This window comes from Cupressus sempervirens, chromosome 5, assembly GCF_028749045.1.
Source record: "Cupressus sempervirens isolate cs-2001-9-10 chromosome 5, ASM2874904v1, whole genome shotgun sequence".
In the NCBI taxonomy this organism is placed as follows: domain Eukaryota; kingdom Viridiplantae; phylum Streptophyta; class Pinopsida; order Cupressales; family Cupressaceae; genus Cupressus; species Cupressus sempervirens.
Window position 1 is genome coordinate 369544420 of NC_143122.1, and position 24782 is coordinate 369569201.

The following is a 24782-nucleotide window of genomic DNA, read 5'->3' on the forward strand; positions in this document are numbered from 1 at the left end:
CCACTTTGTTAGAGGATTTACAAAATGACTATTAAGCCAACTCTGTTAAGAGATTTCTTCATTGCTACAATTATTAGAGAGTAACAATCATTGACCTGATTATTGAAGCAACTGACTTTGCAGATTGAGATCACTGTTCTAGTTTATCCTCTTGATCCTTCCAGATCAGAATGTTCTTTTCAGCTTCTTGGATGTTTTGTCTTTAATAAGATATCCTTCTTATTTCGTATCTTTCTTATTGTTCTTCAATTGTTTGATTTATCCACAACTTGACTTTTCATATATATGAAACTCAATGTCAAGTCGGCTTGAATACCCTTTCAAACAAACATTCAACATCCACTTGGTCGGCTTGTATTAACCAATTAATATATATATAAGTAATCTGCTGACAGTCGACTAACACTAGACTGAACACTCGGTTAATACATAACTTCTATTGATAACTGACCTAACTCTGTTAATGCTAGCTCTCCATTGACTGACCTAGCTCGGTTTGCACTAACTTTGATGATCAACTACACTCAGTTCCTATTGAAATCTGCTCGATTGATACTGGAGTCTTCTATAGTGCCTGATTGAGTTCGGTTAACACTAGTTGTGCTCGGTTAAAGTGTGACATTTGTGTAACATCAAGGACAATATACAATTGAATAGTTGTTTTCAGAAATCTCCCTTTTTGGCATTGATGACAACACAACATTATGCAAAGAAAACGTAGAGCAACAAAATGATTTATAAGTTTTTATAATATCATCAGTTTCATTCCGATTCTTCATCAAAGAGAACTCCCTTTGAGATTCTCCCTCTGTCATCTTATTTTCAGACTCTTCTTTATCAAACTCTCCCTCTTGCTCTTATAGAAATCTCTTCCTCTGATTCTTTGACATAAAATCAATCTCTCTCTCTCTCTCTCTCTCTCTCTTTGACATCAAATGTTATACAATGAATTTGCAATGTACCTGATGTACTGATTCATATGCAATGTGTTTTGAAATTCTTTCATCAACTTGACAGCTTTTCAATGAAGCCCTGTTGATGCATCACTAATTTGTACTCTAGGGAACATCAGATAAGGGAATGACCCCTGGCTTACTTCCTAGATACAAAAATGTATCCTTAGCTAATAGCTTGGTGAATATGTCTACAACCTGCTCCTTGGTGTTCACATATTCCAGTCTTATCTCTTTGTCTTAAACTAATCCTCAGAAAATAATACTTGATTGCAATATGTTTTGTCTTAGTGTGCATCATTGGGTTCTTGGATATATTGTTTGTACTTGTGTTATCACAATAGATAACTATTGGATCCTTGATTTCTTCTTTCGTTCCAAATTAAAGTTGCTTGATCCAGATTATGCTGGAACAATTAACTGCTACAACAACACATTCTGCCTCTGCTGTAGATTGAGAGATGCAATTCTGCTTCTTGCTTGTCCATGCTACTAACCTTTTTCTAAGAAAGAATGCTCCTCCATTGGTGCTTTTCTTGTCATCAATGCTTCCAACCCAATTTGTATTAGTAAAGGATTTCAACTCAAAGTTTCCTTCTTACTTGTACCATAAACCATACTCTTAAGTGCCTTTTAGATATCTCATAATTCTTTTGACTACCATCATATGATTTTATCTAGGATTTGCAGAAAACCTTCAACTATACCGACTACTCATGCAATATCAGGCCTTGTGTGCACCAAATACTGAAGTTTCCCAATCATGGATCTGCAAGTATTCTAATTTACCTCTTTTGAATCATCATTCTTGGATAGTTTGTGTCTAGTAGACATAGGCGTTCCAACTGGTTTGGAATTTTCCATTCCAAAGGTCTTTAATGTTTCCTTGATATACTTTGACTAAGTAATGTAGATACCATCTTTCATTAATGTTGATGAACTTGTAAACCAACAAAGAATTTTCTCTCTCCATACATTGACATTTCAAATTCTTTTCTCATTTCTCCAAAGAATGGTTTACCTAAGTCATCATGACCTATAAATAAAATATCATCCACAAATATTTCTTCTAGTAATACCTTGTTCTGAGGTCCTCCTTTAATATACAGACTACTATTATCATTTGTTCTTTGAAAATCAATCCTTCCCAGATATCCATGTAGCCTTTCATACCATGCTCTAGAAGCTTGTTTCGGACCATATAAAGCTTTGTGTGGTTTGTAGACCATATCTCTTTTATTTGGATCAATGAAACCTTCAGGCCGATCAATGTAGACTTCTTCCTCCAAAATTCCATTCAAGGAAGCTGATTTTACATCCGTTTGATACACTTTGAATCCTTTATGTGCAATATATGCAAGTAGTGTTCTAACTCCTTCAAGTCTTGTAACAGGAAAAAATGTTTCTCCATTGTCAATACCTTCTTCTTGAGCATATCTTTTACATACTAGCTTTGCCTTGTTTCTTGATACTTCACCATTTTCATCTATTTTGTTTCTAAAAATCTACTTTGTACCAATTACATTTTTATCCTTGGGACTAGGAACAAGAGTCTAAGTATTGTTCCTTTCAATTTGCTCAATTTCTTCATTCATCGCCTCTATCCAACTTCCATTATTCAAAGTATCTTTTACAGTTCTAGGCTTAAATTTACTAAACAAACATGTACCTTTTAGTTTGTTCTTTGTTAGTATGCCTCCTATTTGATCTTCAATTATTTGTTCAGGTGCATGATGCCTTCTAACATATTTAGCAAGTACATGTTCCTTCCTTCTAGATTTTGGACTTGGTTCACCATGTTCAATGATTCTGTGAGGTTCCACTATTTGAGACTCGGTTGCCTCTATTTGTGACTCAGTTTCCTACGTGATTTGGTTTGAATTGTTGCTAGCTCGGGTTGCACTAGCTGCAACTTGGTTTGCACTGCAGACTTGGGTGACTCGGGTGGTACAGTCTGCTGTTGCCTAGCCACATTTGCTTGTAACTTGGGCAAAGTCTCAAGCTCATAGTAAACAAAGTTTTTGTAGTCTTTTGGTTCCTTGCTGCTTTGTTCTTCACTCTTTTCTGCAGACTTATCAATTCTCACATGTACACTTTCTATAAACTTGTGAGTAGCAAGATTCAAACATTTATATGCTCTGCTTTTGTTGGAGTAGCCTAGGAATATGCCTTCATCACTTTTTGCATCAAACTTTCCTTTCCTGTCCTCTTTCAAGATTTAACATTTTCTTCCAAATACTTTGGAATAACAGATGAAAGTTTATAACCATACCATAATTCATAAGGTGTTTGATTTGTACATTTCTTTAGTTGAACTCAGTTCAAGGTATGAACTATTAAGCTGATTGCTTCTTTCCAATATTTGGTTGCAACATTCTCAATCATTAGTGTTCTTGCACAATCAATGATGGATCTGTTTCTTCTTTCTGCTATGCCATTCTGATGAGGTGTACTAGGCACATATACTTATGTTTTGATTCCTCTTTTATTGCATAACTCATTGAATTCATTTGAGATGAATTCACCTCCTCTATCTAACCTCAAGCATTTTAGATTCTTCCTTGTTTCTTTTTCAACACTAGTCAGGTACCATTTGAATTTTTCAAAAGCTTCAGATTTGTCTTTTAAGAACATCATTGTCATCATCCTAAAATAATCATCAACAAATAAACTAAAATATTTGTCTCCACTGTAGCTCTATGTACCTATTGGTCCACAAAGATCTGTATGTACTAGTTCCAAGACTTCTATCTAGTAGTTTTAACTTTTGAAACTACTTTTGCCCATTTTTCCAATCTGACATTTTTTGCACATAGCCATATTAGGTTTCTTCAGATTTGGAATACCTCTTACTCTTTTGTTCTTACTTATGGTAACTAGGTTATCAAAGTTTACATGACACATTCTTCTATGCCATAGCCAACTTTCCTCTACTTGTGCCAAAAAGCATGAACTTTTAGTAAGATCTAGATAGAATAGATTACCTTTAGTCTGATTGGTAGTCCTAATTAGGTTTCCTTTGACATCCAACAACTTGGCTTTCCCACTCATGAATTCTACCTTGTATCTAATGTTGTTAAGCTATGCCACACTCAAAAGATTGTGCCTTAGTCCTTCAACCTAGTAGGCATTGCCACATTTGATTCTATCAGTTAATGCTATGCATCCTTTTTCTTTCACATAACATGGTTCATTATTTTCAAATCTAACACTTCCACCATCATAAATGCTCCAAATGTTGAAACTTAGTTTTGTCACTAGTCATGTGACGAGAACAACCACTATCTATTATCCACGTGTCATTTTTGCTAACATGAGAAATAAGAGACATCTTTTCATTTTCATCACTATCTGATCCATCATTAACAACAATATATACTATTTCATCTTCATCATCACTATCAGAATCTTTAACAACATAATAATATTTCTTACCTTTGTCTTTGTAGTCTTTGTAGCTCTTGCAATCTTTCTTGCTTTTGAACTTATTGAATTTGCTTTCATTTTTATTTTCTTTGTTTGGACATCTTGCAACAATGTGACCAACTTCTTCATGAGAGAAACAAATCAATGACATTTTACCTTTATATTTACCTTTGCCTTTTGGTAACCTTCTTGCAAATAGGGCTTCAATAGCTTCAAGGTCATCTTTAGAATCATCATCTTCTTCACTATCAATCTGTTTGCCTTTTGAGTTTCCCCCTTTCTACAAAGTGTTAGTTGGGATTTGAATGTAGATTCTATGCTGTTAGTGGTAGGAAGATAGTTATCAAAGTTATCCAACTCAAAAGAAGTCAATCTTCCCACTAGTGCATCCAAAGTTGTATCATTTTTAGGATCACATCTCATCTCTTGAATAACTGAAACTCTAATTGCATAACTAGGAAGAAGAGTTCTTAATACCTTGTTGACTACTGTTGTATCATCTATTTTTCCTCCTACATCTCTGATTGCACTTGCACTTGCTTTGATTCTTTCACCCTATTTTGCAATGTTTTCATCTTGTTTCATCATCATCTGATCAAACCGGTTCTTAGACTTTTTGCTTTAGCTCTTTTCACATTATCATCTCCTCCATAGATCTTTTTTAGTTTGATCCACATGTCATGGGTAGTAGGGCAATCTTTGACTTCATCAATTCAAAATAGTTGAGAGAGAAAGGAATATCAATCATCATTGTATTGTGATTCTTCATGTCTACCATCTGATCCACAGTTAAAGGATTAGGTGGTGCCACATACTGGTTTAATAAGAAGTGTAGACCTATATCTCCAATGGTTTCTAGATGTAGCTTCATCAATTCCTACCATGCTGAAAAGTTATCTCTTCAGCTTAGGGATCTCTCTTGTGAAAGACATCTTGATCTTTAGCTTATGTCTTTGAAACCTTTCCTGCAAGCACCAACAATTCTGATACCAATTGTTGGAAATGCAATGAGTAACTGAGAGGAGAGGGGTGAATCAATTATTACAAAAACAATTCCAAGTCCCTTAGATGTTAATACAAACTTTCCACTTGGTAAACCAAATCCTTGCTCTGCTTGGTTAGAACTAGAAATTCACTGTAACTCGGTTAACAAAACAATCTTAAGATATTAATATGTATTAACCTTTAGTAACTTAGTTGTAGAAACATAAAACATTAAGCAAATAACATGAACACATGAGACACCAAGATATAACGTGGAAACCCAATTTTAGGAAAACCATTAATGCAACTAGTTACAACTTTTCACTCTTCTGAAGTGAGCCCTCTTAGAAGCCAACCCTGTTAAAGGTTACAAAACAAACAGTTAAGTGTGACCGTGTTAGAGGATTTGAATCACCTTGTTAGAAGTGGCCTTGTGAGAGGTCTTTAGACACTTCAATAAGAAATGCCACCTTGTTAGAGGATTTATAAAATGACTATTAAGCCAACCCTGTGAAGAGATTTTTTTCATTGCTACAATTGTTAGAGTAACAATGATTGACTTGATTATTGAAGCAATTGACTTTGCAGATTCAAATCGTTGTTATGATTTGTCCTCTTGATCTTTTTTGATCAGAATGTTCGTTTAGTTGCTTGGATGTTCTGTCTTTAATCAGATATCCTTCTTATTTCATATCTTTCTTATTGTTCTTCAATTGCTTGATTCAATCCACAACTTGACCTTTCATATATATGAAACTCAATGTCAAGTTGGCTTGAATACCATTTCAAACAAATATTCAACATCCACTTGGTCGTCTTGTATTAACCAATTAATAAACAAAACTAATCTGCTGACAGTCGACTAACACTAGACTAAACACTCGGTTAATACAAAACTTTCTTTGATAATTGACCCAACTCGGTTAATACTAGCTCTCTTCATTGATCAACCTAGCTCAGTTTGCACTAACTTCCTTCGATAATTAACTGAACTTGGATCCTACTGAAATATGCTTGGTTGATACTGGAGTCTTCTATAGTACCCGAATGAGCTTGGTTAACACTAGTTGTGCTAGGTTAGAGTGTGACATTTGTGTAACATCAATGACAATATACAATTGAATAATTGTTTTCAACAATAATGAGTTTTTTTTGTTGAAATATGTGTGCAGTTATTTTGATGTGTGGGATATCAAACATCTAGATAATTAATTATCACATTCTCGCTCTTATTTGTAACACTGCCAGGTGGTGCTTTTGTTTATATTCAATAATAATTTTTTGGTTAATCCTCAAGTAAATATAATAAAGATCAATGAGTACTATTTTTAATTCCTTCAACACTGTGTTGATATTTCCTATGCACTTTAAAATATAACTAGGCTTGACAAAGTATTTGGCTATATTCCTAACAGTGTGCTCCACACAAGGGGTAACTGTAGAGCATTACATGATTTTGCATGGATATATCATGAAGATTTTTTTCTTAGAACTGAATGAATTCTAGTTGTTCATTTCTTAAGAACCATTCATGTAGTCTAAACATTTTTCTTGTAAATCTTGAGAACTATGTTAACATGCTGATGTATCCATTTCTTAAGAACCATTCATGTAGTCTAAATATTTTCCTTGTAAATCTTGAGAACTATGTTATCATGCTGATGTATCCATTATGTATTGAGATCTCTTTGAAGGAACACATGTATAGTGTAAATGTAGACACAATGTAGTGAATACTTTTAATTTATAAAAGTGATCATTTATCTATCTATTCTTACTTGTACTGTAGAAAAAGAAAGGAATAAGTATGTGTATCTTGGATTTTCAATCATATGATCTTTAGGTTATATAATTGTAATATTGTGTTTATCGATTCATAATGCAAGTTTGTGCATAGTTTCATGATATCATTAATGTACCTTCATATATATTATGAGTAACTAGTAGTGATGTTGGAGAAATAAATGTCCTTTACTAATTCAACAAAGCTAAGATTCAACATTTTGTATACATGTTTGCTAGGGTAGTTGCAGCTACAACATCTGAAAAAAATCCCTTTTAAAATCTTGTGGTTGTTCTTTGTGCTCCCTTTCAAATCTTTCCATTTTGAGACATGCAGGAACAATCCTCCAAAAGCTTATATAGTCTTGTTGTACACTTAAAGAATCACATTTGACTGGAAGTTTATATTTGTTTAGAATATACATATTGTACATTATATGGATTCAACGAGACATTACTTCAAGGCATCATATGAAACAATTCATGTGCCTTGTCTGATTTCCACATTTTGCTGACAATTTCCAAATGTAATATTAGAATAATCCTTATTCCATATTGTTTTAATGGATGTATATATCTTGTTCCAAAAATCACATTTTAGCTTAGACTAGGAGTACATGTACAAAGGAAAATTGTTCACCTAGAAATTCATGATCCTCCCTATGCACATCTAACAAGGGGGAAAATAACTTTTTTGAAAATCAAATTTTAAGGGGGAGTATTACGAACAACTTGATGAAAAGAAAATGAGGAGCAAGACATGCTAAGAGTATTAATAATTATGTTCAACCATTAGGTTTTTGTTCATGATTTGCTTTAGCTTCTATTGTATTATAAGATTGTTTGTATTATGTATTGTATAATCGTCCTCTATTCTCTTATAGTTTCTTTCGAACTTGTTGGTAAATAGATTTGTCACTTTAGAAATTGTGTAGTTTGGCCTAGTGGAATGTACATAACAAACTATTTCCTAACAGTTGGAAATGTCCTTGGTATATGACCTTCCTTTGCGTTTAGAGGGGCAACTCCCTCATATGATATGATTTGATTTTAGGTTTTAGAAGAAACAAAAACAAAGATATTTTGCAAACGTTTTGCTAACAAGATGTACAAACTTTTAAGAAGAACTTAAACCAAGAACAATTTTAACTCCATCAAAAATACCAATGAACTACGCATATAGGTATCCACTGAAGAAACTTTGATTTTTCTCTTATAGACACGCTTTCATGATACCAAGAAAGGGGTACTTGAGCACACAAACAAGATTTCTAATGACAATTTGTCTTCATGAAAAGAGAAAAAAATGAAAGGTTATATTCTGATACGATGAATACAATTGATAATACTTGAAATTATTCTCAAATTCACTTTTTTTTTCAACATATGAAGTGATACTACTTCAGTGATAAAGAAAGGGGTACTTGAGCACAAAAACCAAATTTTTAACGACAATTTTTTTTCATGAAAAATGAAACAATGAAAGGTTATATTCTCATACGATGAGTACAACTGATATTACTTGAGCATCCAAAGTCAATTGAAAATACTCTCAAATTTACTTTGTTTTCAACACATGAAGTGATACTACTTTAGTAATAAAGCTGCCCTCTTAGTTCATAAAGTTTTAAGAAGTCCTCAGACAAAGAGAAATGTTCCCTTACATAGACTTGAGGTTGAGGTAACCACCTCTTATGAGGTTAATAATTACCTCTCATTACACGTTTTTGGTGAGGTTAATTAACCTTGCTAAAATTAATCTATACAAGGAAAACATTTAAAAACATATCTAAAACCCAAAAGTTATCAAAATGCATAAAATATACAAAATCATTGAGAGCTTAAGACTAAAATCTATCAATCAAAGATCGACTAATTCACTCTTGAAGACTCTGTAAGATTTAGGATTGCTACCATTGATTCATAATTTGGAATAAACACATTCGCTATATTGAACTTAGTTGTGTAATATTTGTCTCGGATCTCCTCTAATTCCTGATGATAAGCTGAAATAATACTATCTTCTAGAATAGTGACAACTAAGTTGAGCTTTGTCATGGTTTCAACATCTAATGCCTGATTCTCTTCTCTGATTGGAACTTGATAGTGAAAGATTCCAAAAGAACTTGGTAATTGATATTTTCGAAGATCAATCATTTATGCTCGAGTTGTAATTTTTAGAGACTACTTCCTCCTATATTTTTGCTCATCTTTTCACATATAGTTATCAATCTTTCAAATTCAACGATCCACACCTTCCAAGTGATGCTTTTGTTCTAGATATGCATTTGGTTACCATCCAAATTAGCAATTACTTTTCAGAGATCAAAACATTTACATTTATTTTGGACATCTCTTATACATCAATTAGCCCTTTCTAGGTAACCTTTTGTTCTTTAGCTCTTTCAAGTTCTTTGGTTATCTCTTGTTCATGTATAAGGATCTTCCCATACATCTCTTTTTCTCTAGTTCTAAAGTTCGAAGCATCTTTTGTCATTTTGTTGATCCATGCTTCTATCATCATGCTATGAGATTTGTGCTTATTCACATTTCCACCACTTCTTGATCTAGAATGCCATTTGGACCTATTAGAGCTGGAGAGGAAGTAATTGTTTCTTGTGTACTTGAAGGATTGCCAATTGAGTTAATATAAGACACTAAAATTAGAACTTGCTTCTTGAGTTGTTCCTTCAACCTCCTTTCTTTCTTAGCTCTCTATAGTATCTGTGTTACAGTGTTGTAGATAACTTAAAATTATGAAAATCTCTTTAGTAATGGATAGACCAAGGTTTACTTTGCTTAGAGTGAAGTCTGACTCTGTGGCTTCTCTTATATTCTTCTATGTTATTGGCCTTGCTATTTCTACGTATAAATTGCCTGAAGTCTCATCTATAACCAACTTGGACATCATTTTAGTTTTCGTCACTTTAAGTGACTTCTAAAGAATAGTAGACATCACATCGGATGGAGGTGGAACTAATTGAATTACCCTTTTATTCTTTTGTAGACTCTTTTGCAGCCATGATGATGCAAGACCTTGAGGTGTTATCTACATGTCAATAAATTGATGACCAGTTGTCATTGCTAAATCTTTTGTGTTGGGTGATTGATTATCTACCTATGTGATGTAAGGGTATTTCCAAAGAGAGGTGATCTTGAAGAGGTGAAGTTATAGTTGCAGCTGAAGAGGCAACTAGAATAGATTGTTCAATATTACTAGGAAGTTCCTGAGTGTTCTCATTGGATCTACCTTCTCCTTGATTTTCTTTGCCAACTTCATCTTCTAATTTTGATCTTCTTTTCCTGATAGTGAATTCAACCTCACATGCCCTAGGTAAACCAATTTGGCCGATTCGGATCTTCATCACCACCATTATTATTCAAGTTTACCTATTGTAATTCCTTGTTTGAGATTTCCTTGGATGCCACATGAGATGATTCCCCTTGATTGTTGTTCTTTCTATTAGAACTATTTCCTTACTTTAAGGTCTAGTTGTTGTATTTTCTATCATCTCCTTATTTACCCATTCTCATGTTCTCTTAATGACATAGGTTGTCCTCTCCTTCAAAAATTTCAATTATGAAATAAACCAGTCAATAGGCGGAAGCTCCAACAATACAATCTTCTTGAAGTAGAAATGACCAATCAATGAACATTCATTATCCTCTATATCTATCACATCAATATCCACTTTGAAATATATCACTTGTCTTAAAGTAATCCCTTCTCCTAACTTTGAAATCATCTTGACAGTCTTTCCAAATGTCTTCTAGGGTTGGAAAATGACCCAAGCTGACATTTCACTTTAGTCCATGGATTGCATATCCTTTACTATCATAGGGAAATCACATAGTGCAGGGATACAAATTGATTTTGGCAATAGATCTTTCTATGTTACTTGCATTTGCAAACATGTCACACTTGTAATGCCCAACACCAATGGGAAAAGGAATCTCATCTACTCTCCATTTTCTATAGAGCTTGTAAATTTGACTAATCTACTTGCACATTTCAATCAGTTCCAATTTTTCATCGAAAATCTAGGTAGCATGAGGGGGTATCCATAAATAAGTTGCTAATCTAATGTAAATGAACTTTGGGAATTGTGTAAAATAACATCCATACTTTTGAATTCCCATTGCTGCATTTGGTGATATTCTGAGTCCTATATTTCCCTGAAATTCTCTCACTACAACATTGTGAATGCATCGTTTACCCTCCTAAAATCATGTAAGTTGTTCTCATATTGCAATTGGGGAAGATAACTATAAATAAGAACCACATCATCATAGATACCTTGTCTGTTAAGTCCAGGCCAACTTTTCATACCCACTATAGCATAGAAGAGGTAGGAAGTCATGTAAAAACAAATTTTTAGATTCAAAATCGAAGAGTTGGTTATGAAGATTGTCGTTGATCAGCTCTATCAAATCAATGAATTGTTTCCCTTCACAATTTTTTAAATCATTTGAATCTTTAAGACCCATCATTGTACTCAATAGAATTACCATGTTTGCTACATCCTCCTTTAGTGATGACCTATGAATTGACTTTGACAACTAAGATTTATCTCTTCTTGGTTGTGCAAACTATGATCTGACAATGGTATTTAAACATTGAGTTTGATTTGCCACATAATATTCTTTTGCTATCTCTTTTTCTATGTTGACATATTGATCTCTAATAGGCAACTACAAAGCGATGGTAAAAGAAATTGGATCCAACCGAACTATCACTTTATTAATCGATGTGATAACTTCTCTGGTGTTCAGGTGATAAGCCTTCATGCATTCTAATATACCACTTCAATGCATTGTGCTAATGTGGGATGAGCTCCAACTCGGCCTAATCCACTTTCCAATATCTTTGTAGCTAAAGTGGTCTTGTTTGCTACTTTCCAGAGATGACTAAAAATCTTGCAATCTAAAATTTCCTAAGATAGTATCACCAATGTTTGGTAAAGTGTTTTTTTAAGGATTGGAGCATAGTTTGGCCTTTGATATTTTTATTTGATAATTTTCAAGTCAATTTCCTCTTTAATCAATTTCAATGTATCTTGCTTCCACACCTTTTATGATCATTTTGTCAGTTGAACCAACATATTATTGAGGGATTTTATTTGTGCTAAGTGTAATGAGAAATTTCCAAAATGATTAACATCCTTTGTACAAATTGGCATATGTATGCAACTACAGGGACATTTTGTCAAACCCTTCACACGTACTGAAGGAATCCCAATGTTCTAATAAAAAAGCTTATATTTTTTGTGTGCTATCGATGTTATCCATAATTTCACAAATCTTCCACATCTCGATGTGCATTCACATGGGTAGAATGACTACAAATGTGGTCATGAAATTCTGAAATGATCTCCACAATGTTTAAAGACTTTTCAAAACATACCAATTGTGCATATTCAAAACCTCTTCTTTGGCTTGCAATCTATCAATTTCCTTAAAATTTGTGAATCTTTTCAAAATCTGCATTCTGAGGATATCCAATAGATGCCATTAAATTGCTCTTTATTTTGGGAAGTGGTAGTCCACTACAACATTTGGGGTCGAATTGTGATGGAAATTTGTGATAGTGGTGTAATTTGTGGTCATTTACATGTTTTTTCTTTGCAATTATCCCTGATGCCATCGCAATACCGACTTTGGCGTCGTAATTGCGATGCCCTCGTGAGCATAAAACAAAAAAAAGAAAACATGACAATCATTTTCTATTTTTTTTGATTTTGTAGAGTTGTGTGCGAAAGAGGTGGAGAGCTCTGAATTATGAGGGTGGAGAGCCGTGAACATTGTCATGGCCCTTGTGATTGGTGCATTTGGTTGCTCTTCCTTCATGATCTCTGCATTTCGTTGCTGTGCTCTTGCTCTGCGATTTCATTGTTGTGACGTGCCCTTGCTCTATGATTTGATTGTTGTGACGCGCCCTTGCTCTTCGATTTCATTGCTGTGCTATGCCCTTATGATCTACGTGCTCTTGCTCTGTGATTTTCTTCAAGGGTGAGAAGTGGCATGTATGTAAATTTTTTTTTCTTTTCCTTGTAAACATGTAAGTCTTTATATTTCCTTCTAAACATGTATCTCTTTGTTCATTAGGAGAGATATTTTTCAAGCTGCTTATTACATATATGATCCGATTGCATACATATTCTAGAATCCAAATAATAAAATAATAAAACTCACTCAACCCGTGCTAAGTAACTTACCTCAAGAATCTGCACAAAAATAATGTAGACCTTGAAAAATGGGCAGAGTTCGCAAGAAATTTTACAAAAACATATCATAGAAGATATTTTTAGATAGAAACAAGTCATAACCCAATTAAATTGGTCTACTTGCTGATTAGCTGGGTTGATTACAAATTCCTATAGAACTGTCATTAGATTAGGTACAATAAAATGAACAATCAACTTTACCAAAAATGATCCAGCTGCATACATATTCCATAATCCAAATAATAAAACAATAAAACTCACTCAACTGGTGCTAAGTGACTTACCTCATGATAGTACAGAAAAATAATGCAGACCATGAAAAATGGGCAGAGTTTGCAAGAAATTTTACAAAAACATATCATAGAAGATATTTTTAGAAAGAAACAAGCCATAACCTAGTTAAATTGGTCTAGTTGCTGATTAGCTGGATTGATTACAAATTCTTGTAGAACTACCATCAAATTAGGTACAGTAAAACAAACAATCAAATTTACCAAAAATGATCTAGTTGCATAAATATTCCATAACATTGGCCTCCACATCATTTTACTTATTGTACAATAACATCATAGGGATGGTCAATTTTTCAAATAGATGTAAAGAGTGCATTGTTGCATGAAATATTCATGAGGAGATCTATATGGATCAACTATAGGGATTTTTTAAGGAATTCTATGTTTCTTGTAGTATCCAACATTCATTATATGGCCTCAAGCAAGTCCGTGGGGATTGGTAGGAGAAGATGAACTCTCTCTCTCTCTCTCTCTCTCTCTCTCTCTCTCTCTCTCTCTCTCTCTCTTCTAGTTTCACTCATTGTCATTCTGATCCCATAGTTTACACTCAATAGAAAGAGGGAAACAAAAAGAGGGGTATAATTTTATCTTGGTATTATATGTAGATGATATGGTCCTTACAAATAGATCTCACTCTATGATTCAAAGTGTTTACTGAACATTGATGGATATTTTTCACATGAGAGATCTTGGCGTCTACACTATTTCCTTGGGATTGAGGTTGTTCAATATTTCCATGTGATTTTCATTTATCGACAAAAGTGACATGCTTTCAAAGGTTTGGCATGCTTGATTCCAAGCCTACTACCACACTCTTTCAAATGGATATTTTTTTGAATACCAATAGCACTTCTTTATTAGTTGATATTTCGTTTGACAATCTTTTATACCTAGCACATACTTGTCCTAATATTTCTTTATATGGCTGACCTTTACATGCTCACTTTTCTCATGATCCACATGAGTCAGTGGTAGACTATCAAATGCATTTTGAGGTACTAGACTTTCTTTATGCATTTTGAGGTTTTACTACTTACATGAAGCAATGCGGTGTCCTCATTGTTCAGATGTGGTTTTGAAAGCCTCCATTAATGGAGTTTTTCAAGAAAAACTTGTCAAAATGTTCAATAGAGCTGAAAAAATAGAGAAATGGAGAAATCCCTGTTTGAAAGATAGGGCTAAGAAGATAAATTTGTGGTCATGGTCTTCTAATGGGTAGTCCTTGACCCAACTCATTCTCTCTTACCCACAAAACAATATCTAGTGGTTTCTCGTAGTGCACCGCAGTAGAACTCATCTAACCTCTCATCAAATGGGTATAAACACTACCATTCATTCTTCCAATATTAGTTAGGGAAATTGATGCCTCCTCCTCTGTTTTAACCTTTGAAGATGAATAGGATTGCACTGTAGTTCTACAAAGAGGACAAGTAGAGTAATAGTAAAACCACATATCAATACATTTTGTATGGAAGCTGTGGTTACAGTTTGACAAAATTCTACATTTCTCATTCTCTTGGAATTCAGAGAGACAGACTGCACAATCTTGTCCTTGATTTCAACTATTTGATTTGTACTCAAATATAGGCAGAGCATCTAAACTTTCTTTATTTAAGCCCATAGTGGGAATAATTGCAAGATTTTCTTTACAGCTAGATTCATTAGGCTCTGTGTAGGCCAAACTACCCATTCTACAATATAACATTGTAAAAATATTTAAAAAACTACTAGAAGAAGTATAGCTAGTCCTCCCGAGGCATGATTTAGTCCTAAAAAGAGCCTGTCAGTTGAATCAGCCATTGCTGCTACAAACTTTTCATCGCTCAAATTACACATGTGGATAGCATTTTTGATGATTGAAAAAGAGGTTTTGGGCGAGGATTTTATATGTTTTCCTACACCATGGAAGATTCTTGAAATTCTCAGAGCATGTTTAGACAAGTTTGACCACATCATTCTTAAAGAGGAATTGCATTGCTTCATAACTTTATTTATCTTGGTTTAGGCCTTATTGTGTTGTTTTGCAAGAACTAATCTGTAATTGCATTATCATCTACAAAGGTTAAGTACAAAGAAACAATTCTTAATAGTCAAAAGGTTTTATGACTTAATTAGTTAATGATAGAGTTTCTCTTTCCTCCTAATGGTCTCATTATTATTTTGTGTGATAATTAGAGTGCCATTCACATTTTGGGCAATCTAGTGGAGCATCAGAGGATTAAGTGTATTGAAATCTGCATGTTCACTATATTCAACAATTGATTCAAGATGATATTCTCCACTTGGAGTACACATTGATAGAGGAACAAGTTGTAAGCATCTTTGTAAAGCCTTTGGCATCTCCATGCTATCTTTAGTTGCATTTGATTATTTCAATGAAGGAATTTGTCTTTGAGGGGTCCTCTTGAGGCCTCCCTTTTTACATTTCATGTAGTTACATATCTCACTTTTGGAGAGGGTTTTTTGATCATGTGGTTTGGCTCCTTTTTCTTTACTCTGAGAGGGTTAGGACCTATTCATGCATTTCATGCTTAAAGAGTTTGCAATCTTGCATTAACTAATTGCCTACATGTTCAAGAATATCATCATAGACATTTTTATACATAATCAAGAACATGTTTGTACATTCATTCTCTAACTTAAGTTCGCTTAATCGAGCTAAATTTATAATATTCTAGTCTAGTTGGGCTCTAGTTTATACATTGTGCATATCATGCACTTCTAACTTGCATATCTAGCTCTATTATACTATAAATTTAGTTTGACTTATCTCTTCATTGTAATTCATGTTGCATATTATGATTGTTTATAGGAATATGACTCCCTATTTGAATTTTGTTCCCTCTATATTTTGCTGAAATTTTATATACCAAGATCTTACTTTGTGCATACTTTTATTGTTATAAGTATATGATGATTAGCTGGTTTAGTATTTCATTAAATAACATTAGACACACAAATTATCTTTATAATTGAAATCCTTTTTGAGTTTATTATTCATATATTTGTAACCACTTTCCATAGTGTTATCCTAAGATGATATGGGCTTTTCTATGCATCATAAAAATATGGAGAAAGAAATTGAAAATCTATTCTATAATATATAACAATAGAGAAACAATACAACTGGGACAAGTGAGGATTTAGGTTAGTTGAAGATGGAGAAATAAAATTTCAAGTGAAAATAATTTGAACAATTAGTTATTCCCTCTATCAAGATCAAATACAATTTTTCAAGGTGATAATAGTGCAAATGTAGATGCATCACTTGCATGCCAGGCATGGAGTGCATTCCCCAAATTATAACGAATGGTTGGATATAAAGGCTCCATAAGCTGGCCTAACAGTGGAAGCCAAGGATGTTGAAGAATAACTTAAGTGAAGAGTTGAGTGACATTACCTCTAAACCTCTAAACATATTCAGAGACATTTTGTTGTCAACATTGAGGCCCTTTCAAATGATGATCAAATAGGGCCCTAAGGTGCAAATGTCTTGGACATTAATTTGAGCACCCAAGATCATGATTAAGGACTTCAAAGTCATGAGGATCACTAGTACATTTGAGGTGATTTTGCGACCAAAATTTGCGAGCATTTATTAAAATGTTTTAAATTGGTCGCAATATGGAAGGAAAAATCTCTTTTTAAAAAAAATCCATGCCTATGTTGGTCAAAATTTTGACCAACATTTAGTTGAACATGTCAAAATGAAAAAGAGTTGCACCTGCCCATTTCATTTTTTTGTTAAATAAGGGTTTGGCCGCCTGTTTCATTGCATTTTGTTAAATTGAGAGGAGATTAGCACAGAGGGTGGGAGGTATATTTCTCGTAGGGCATCTCAATTTGGATGTGAATATGCTTGGGATATGGATGTGAACACCATCTTTCTCGTCTCCATTGGTTTGAAAGATTCTATGGAGCGCGCGCGGGGGAGCTGCACAAGCAGTTTAGGAGAAGAGGCAGAAATCGAGGAAGAGGCAAGGAATCAAGGTGCTTATCACATTTTTTTGCCATGTTTTGCTCAATCTTAGCCATGACACTGGGCAGTTGGATTCAACCTTTCAATTATGAAGGGATCCCCTTCATATGTATAAATTTCTTTAAAATATGTCACGTTGTTGCTAATTATGACCTTGTGACTTAGCACCTCTATTTTGAATCATGCCTTATTCGTGTGGACCAAATGATTGCCATCATTGTAGATGGAGTATTGAATATTGTCATGACTCAAATTCCTTGTTTCCTCACTGGTGCACCTCGCTCAAAGATCATAGCCATGGACACTTGGCTTCCATTTCTCCATATGGCAGTTAACCTTACCTCTACCATTAATAACTATTGGCTTCACAAAAATCATTAGGTACATTCAAAGATTTAAAGTTCAAATGAATGCATTCACCTTTCTTCAAGGAAAAATCAAGAAGTTAAAGATTTACATTTAATATTTGATTATGACAATATATACCCCATGTATGACTTGGAGAATCAAATTACTGGTTATCAACAATGGTATTGTATTTATGTTGCTTAATAATGTCTCTAGTAATCACTGCTCATAATGATATTTGCTCTCCATCAAAATCTAGAAACCATGCTTAGCACTGCAAGCTATTATCGATACTTCTGTCCTGATGACCTTTATAACATAAGGTAAGATCTGATGCCATAACTTTTGTAAACATTAGTGCCTTGCTTTGTATTCCTATACTTATAATATCATATGACCAGTATTTACATCTGATCTCCATATTTGAATAAAAAACTTCGAGAACTTCAACAATGAACTACCTTAAGTCTAAATAATCTATTTCTTAGTGGGAAGATTACTCTTTCCAACATTACACTATTGAGAAGAATTCAACATTATACTATTGGTTATGTTGTTGCTTCTTTGGTTTTTCCTACTAGTTCTTTTCTTCTGTAGGCTGAACAAGTAATAGTGTTCCATTTCCAATTTATGGTTTTGCTAATATTTTTGATAAGGCCTCAATTAGTGCTTCTTCTATGCTTCTTGAAGGTGTTTCTAGTGCTATCTATTTAGTGGACGTTGGTTCCTTTTCTATTGGTGCTTTTATTTCCTTAGTTTTTGTTGGCTCTTTGATTTGTGTGGGGACTCCATTACTAGATTCCATTTTCTAGCAAGTTGAGGCTACAAAGGTGAAAGAGGATTGGATTATTGTAAAAAGGAAAAAAACTCTAAATTTGTCTTCTCTTTTGATATGACTATTCGATCTCATAAATGGGAAAGAAGAATGGTAGCTCTTAGTGTCTTTTTGTTGGTGGTAGGACTTGACTAGTTTTTTTTCTAGTCTATCCTTCTTTTATTTGGATGGATATGGTCTTTCACGATCTTGTCTCTTGTCATGCAAATCTATTTTTTTTGGTCCATTTCAAACATGAAAGATGAATTAGCATTTCAAAGACCTGAAGTATTGATAGTAGGGAGTCCATTTCATCCAATGATGAACCTTTAACTGGGACACCAAGAAGAGTAAGTGTAGTCATCGAAGCTATCATACCTGTGTTATAACTTAATTGTTTCATTGATAAAGATTAAAGAACCTATCAAACATTTTGTTTCATTTTAGAGATGTGAACCACAAATGAATTTATACATTATTATTTCATTCATTAGAGGTTCACTCACCAGGCAGGGGTGCTGCTCCACCTACACTTGCTTTTATGACTTTGATTCCTTTTCCATGGGCCTCTTTAGCATATTCTGCCATTCCATCAGGTGCTCAATGAGCAGATTCAATGGTTATCTGCAACACAACCAGAATTCAAATATCTTATCAAAATGTGTGGTACCAAATATTGTTGCATTCCATTCACTTAAGCATTTCTTAAAATTATTCTTCAGTAAATTGTATGCAATTCAAATAGGCTTCATAAACCAACCTCATATGAGACACTAAATGATTTGAGAATTTATACAGCAGCTGTCATGACTAGCAGATTATAATCTGAGCCCATTATAATACCCACTTCTAGGCTACCTGTAAGAAATAGACAAAAGGAAGAAATCTTAAGACAATAGTCTATGTATGTATTGAAACAAATCATAGAATGAAAAATAAGACAAAAAATAGTAATGCAGAAGAATAGAGATATTGGAACTACAAAATCAATTGGGATAGATGCCTAAAAATATTGAATAAATAATAAATAGTCAATTCACAAAACTGAAAGCATATGTCATGATCAATGAGTTGATATTGTTGTACATCAAGGGTCTAATATACCAAGATGATGGAAATGAACTTAAACATATTCATCTGTTAATTGGAATTGCTCCATTTTGCTGATCTATGTGCTGCTAATCCAATGTATTCAAGGTATGATATATTGAGATGTTAGAAGGGAACTCAAGCTTGATGGACTGTGAAGTCTGATTTGCGGTCTCTGTGAGCTATTATCATCCAAAAAAATACCCCCTTTCATTCATCTATCCATGAGCTATTTCTTGTGATTGTGATTGTGATTGAGCTTTTAACTCAATGACCTACTTTGGTTGCTAGTGTAGTTTTAGTCTTTTGCTTACTTAGATTCACTCCTCTATCACAATGTAATGTCCCCAAATCTTATTTGATATACTAATAGATTAGATCTAACAGAGTAAATATTATTCTAAATAGAATAGGAAAAGGTGGATTATAATTAACGAGGACTGTCATCAACATTTATTTTCCAAATATAATTTTCAAGCCTCTTGGAGCATGTAGGGGAAGAAGTTGACATAGCTTATGAAATTATGCTATGCTCTTATTCTACAAAACCAATTTTTGTTGATGTTGGACACCAAACATATTACCTCACAACCATGTTCATGGTTGATAAGGCACTATTAGAAAATATTTCTCAACATATTCATTTTGTTAGAAAAGAGTCAATGCACAAAAAAATTCATCAATGCACATAAAAATTCAAAAATCATTCCTAATAGATATAGAAAATTAATGAAATAAGGGGGATATGATCATATTGTGTGACTTATGAAGATAGATATTGGAACCCTTAACATGAACTAATATACTACTATAACCTTGTTAACATGTTTTTTTTTACAGTAGATGATCTGTGATGCAACCACGTTGTTCTTCAACGTCGAGATCCCGGTCATGTTTGGAGGCTTCATAGATCAAAATTTACAATTATTTTTGACTGATCTTTGAAGGATTCATAGATTAATTTACAATATTTTCAGTAATCTTCAAGGGCTTCAAAAAAAAAATCACTTTGTGTGATCTGTGAAGGCATCAAAGATAAAGTCATGATATTTTCAGTTATCTTTGAAGACTTCATAGATAGATATGTCAAATTTTCCTAAGTTCAAAGATTTCAGAATTAATGTATTTCATAGAAGGATAAACCCCACGGCGTAATTATATTGTTAGTATCTATTTTCTTAGAAACTAATTAGAGAGGAGTATATCATTGAATATATAGATTTTAGTGGCTTAAAATGAAATTCCATGTGGATGCATGGCCAGGATTGATATAATGCCTGGATATCCAAAACATCTCGGGGATAGGGGTATTGCAAAATGTAATGACACACAAAATGATTACCTAGAGATTCAATATTAATAAAGGAGTGAAAGTCTCAATTAACAAGAGTAACAAACCATGTCTAATAAGGATATGATTGAAAACTAAGAAAATATGACACTAAAAGAATAAAATAATTTTCCAATCAACTAGAATGTTAAAAAATTTCAGCAAATCCAATCTAATTGGATAAAATAACTCACCTCTAGATTTTTGATGCAATGCTGGAATAGAGCAATGCCACCACCACCCATGAGACCCATTCAAAATGCAATTCGAACCTGCCAAAACTATAAACCTTATAGAAAATCCAATGCAAACGGATACTGGGTCCACCCCTGAACCTCATTTGAAGCTCAATTTTATGAGGAAGAAAAGAAATTATACATACCCCAATTCTCTCCCATTATACCTACATAATCAAAATACAAATTAAAACAAAACATTAAGATCAAGATTCAAGGATATGGAAGTCAAATCACAAAAAAAGCATTTATAATAAAACTTGGCACTATAATCTTCTCTAATTCGGATATGTATCTACCAAAGGATTCAGTCCACAACATAGCTTTTTTACTTTATAAAATATTATCCAAACCAAAACTACTCTAATAAGGAAGATAGGGTTCAACCTTTTAGACCAATAATTACATGAAAATGTATGTGAAATGTCTGATCCTATAACCCACTTCAATTTCCTGATCATTTTTTTTTGTTCTCTCTCATAAGATTTGGCAGACATTTGTTGGTTTTGTGTCTGGATGAACTAATTTTAGAAGTTTACATTACAATATTTCTGAAATTATCCTTCCAAAATTGAGAAGGAATTCCATTTACAGGAGAGATTCTTGGGTGAATCTATCCACTTATTTACAGTAGCTATCTTTATCTAAAGGAATTTGGCAGCAAAGAAAACTTGAGGGAATATCACCCTTGTACAAATGGCTTTATGTCTTTAATATGTTGATTTGATTGTACAAAAAGCTAAGTTATTAGTTTGGCACTCATAGTCCCTGGATCTGGGTCTGATATAAAGGTTATTTGAGATCTAGGTCAGTGTAGTAATGCCTATGGGTTAAACCCAACAAACTCAAAATGAACCAAGTTGGCCCCTCTTTGGAAGAATGCCTTATATATAATCTTAAAATGAAAGGATGTTGTTTTGTTTTCCTAGAAAATCTTCTTTAACTTGCTGCTCAGGCTTTTGTATAGACTGTTCGTAAGGCATTCTTCCTTGGCCAGGAAAGAGCTAATAAAGCCCTACTGTATTCAGTTATCTACTGTCAGAGAGTCTTCCCCAAATCAGGCCTTTTTCTGCTGTGTGTCATCCAATTATTTTCATTGTCATTGTTTTTGTTTTTATATTTCAATATGTGCAGATGGAATATATATAGACATGATACAACATAAAGTACTGCAAGCAAGATCTTGGTGGGCATCAGTATAGTAGGGTGTCAAATAGTGCCTGACAAGTTGTGATGTGTGCTGGAGAGTTAGAAAGTGCTTAAAACACTTTATGACCTCTTGAACTTCTCAATTGAACCAAGAGCAACTTTTTCAAAATTGGACCATTGAAAATAGGTAAATACAATGGAAGTTTGTATGAACCAATTTTAATTATATTTAGGATTCTGAAATAGACAACAAATGGTTGTGGGCGTCATTTCTTAACCTTGTTATTAGAGTAGCAATAGTAGAGTTTTGTATCTTCCACTCACCATCAAACTTTTAACTATCCAAGGGCAAATAGTTAAGAGAAGCCATTGATAAGGAATTGAAAGAGATCATTCAAAAACCTTGTAGCATGGAAGGAGTAGATTGTGAAGACTTCTAGCAATTCTATTGGCTTACCAAATGACATACGTTGTTACTATCAGACATACTTTTCTTAAGTGGATGAGAAGTAGAAATCCTTAGGACATATCCTAAAGTTGGATCTCATCCGCTAGATCCAATATGGATGAGAAAAAAGAGTCGGCTTCCCTTAGTAATGGCAATCCTCTCATTACTTTCCCATATGTCACTTGAGTTTTGTTTTCAATGTGTTGCTTCTTAATAATTAGTAGGTAATTTTTCATGTTTTGATGGGAATTGTGCCATTTAACTAACAGTTCCCACATGGAGTAGTGCCTGCCAAATTGCATGTAGGCTTTTTATTTTCATCTTTTGAAGTTTTACCTATATGGGTGCATGTGTAGTTTTTAATGTGCATGAGAGTCCCTCATAGAAGACCTCAAGGGGATGATTTTTAAGTTTTTTGAGTTAGTAACTCTAAACTTTTGATCCTCTTTCTTCTCCTTATTATGTGACCATCTTATTCCATCAGCTTGTGTGTTGGTCTAGGTCACAAAAGTCTCGGGCTTATCATCAAAGTAGTATTCTAAATCTCAGATGAGGATTTTTTGTATTATAATTTAGTATTATAAACTAGTATAGGAGTAGTTATGCATATAATTTCATACATCTGCACTGTAATTTTATTTTTATGCATGGTTACAACACCAGCTATAGTTTCTTAGTTTAGGAATTGAAGCATTATATAAACAAGTATGTACAATGTAAATAATATTGACAATTTTTTTACAATAAAGCTTTATGCAATTGTTGCATCACTCATGGTGTGAGAATGCTTATATCTATGTCATTTGATTTTTTTCCACATCTTGTTCAAAACATATAATGCAATCTCATCTATGAAGCGTATTAAAAGCTAAGGGTTTGGAGTGGCTCGTATATAATTCATTTTTTGTCATTTCATTATACAGTTTGAACAAGTGTGGAAAAAAATTAGATTTTTATTACGAATTTTTTGTTCACCAATCTATGTTAAACTAATCAGCAAGATCACTTTCCTAATACTTTATGAACTGGATGCTATTCGTAAGGTTAGTTTCCTAATACTCACTATAGTACTTGCTATTTAATTGAGATAGACACGGCTCATTAGTTTTTTTGTATTCTCTTTGGATTTTGTTAAAGAAGATAGCTGAATGCTATATGAACTAAAAGTTCTGTGGTGTCAACAAGCTTGTGCATCTCTTGAGCCAAATTACTAGCCCCAGTGACATTTGTTGTTGTTCAAAAGTAGCACCATACTAGACTATTTGCAAACAACCATGCAGATAGGCATTCTATAGATAGACCTGGGAACATCTTGCCAAGTCTTTAGTACATAATAAAGCAATTGAATTTCATAAATTGTTTTTTTGATAGTTGATTTGTTTAAATATTGCCCATCAAAAATTACTTAGTACATCTCATCTTTTTTCTGCACAGGAGCTTGCAGTTCTAAAGAATCTGATAGCAAAGAATTTGAAGAAGATATTGTAGCAAAGGTATATTTGGTGTTCTTTTTAAAGTGAAAATGTGATTGGAAATTTTGTATGTTGTCATATTTCACTTGCAAAAAGGTCATATTGTAAATAGAGGTGAAGTTGTATGGATTTAAGTTTCTTCTTCATTATTTATAATGCTCTCGATTCCTCCTTTGTAGCTGTAAAAATACTTGTTTATTTTCACCTTTCCAGATACCCTTTACCAGGTTCTTCAAGATTCTAAAATATCTTGGG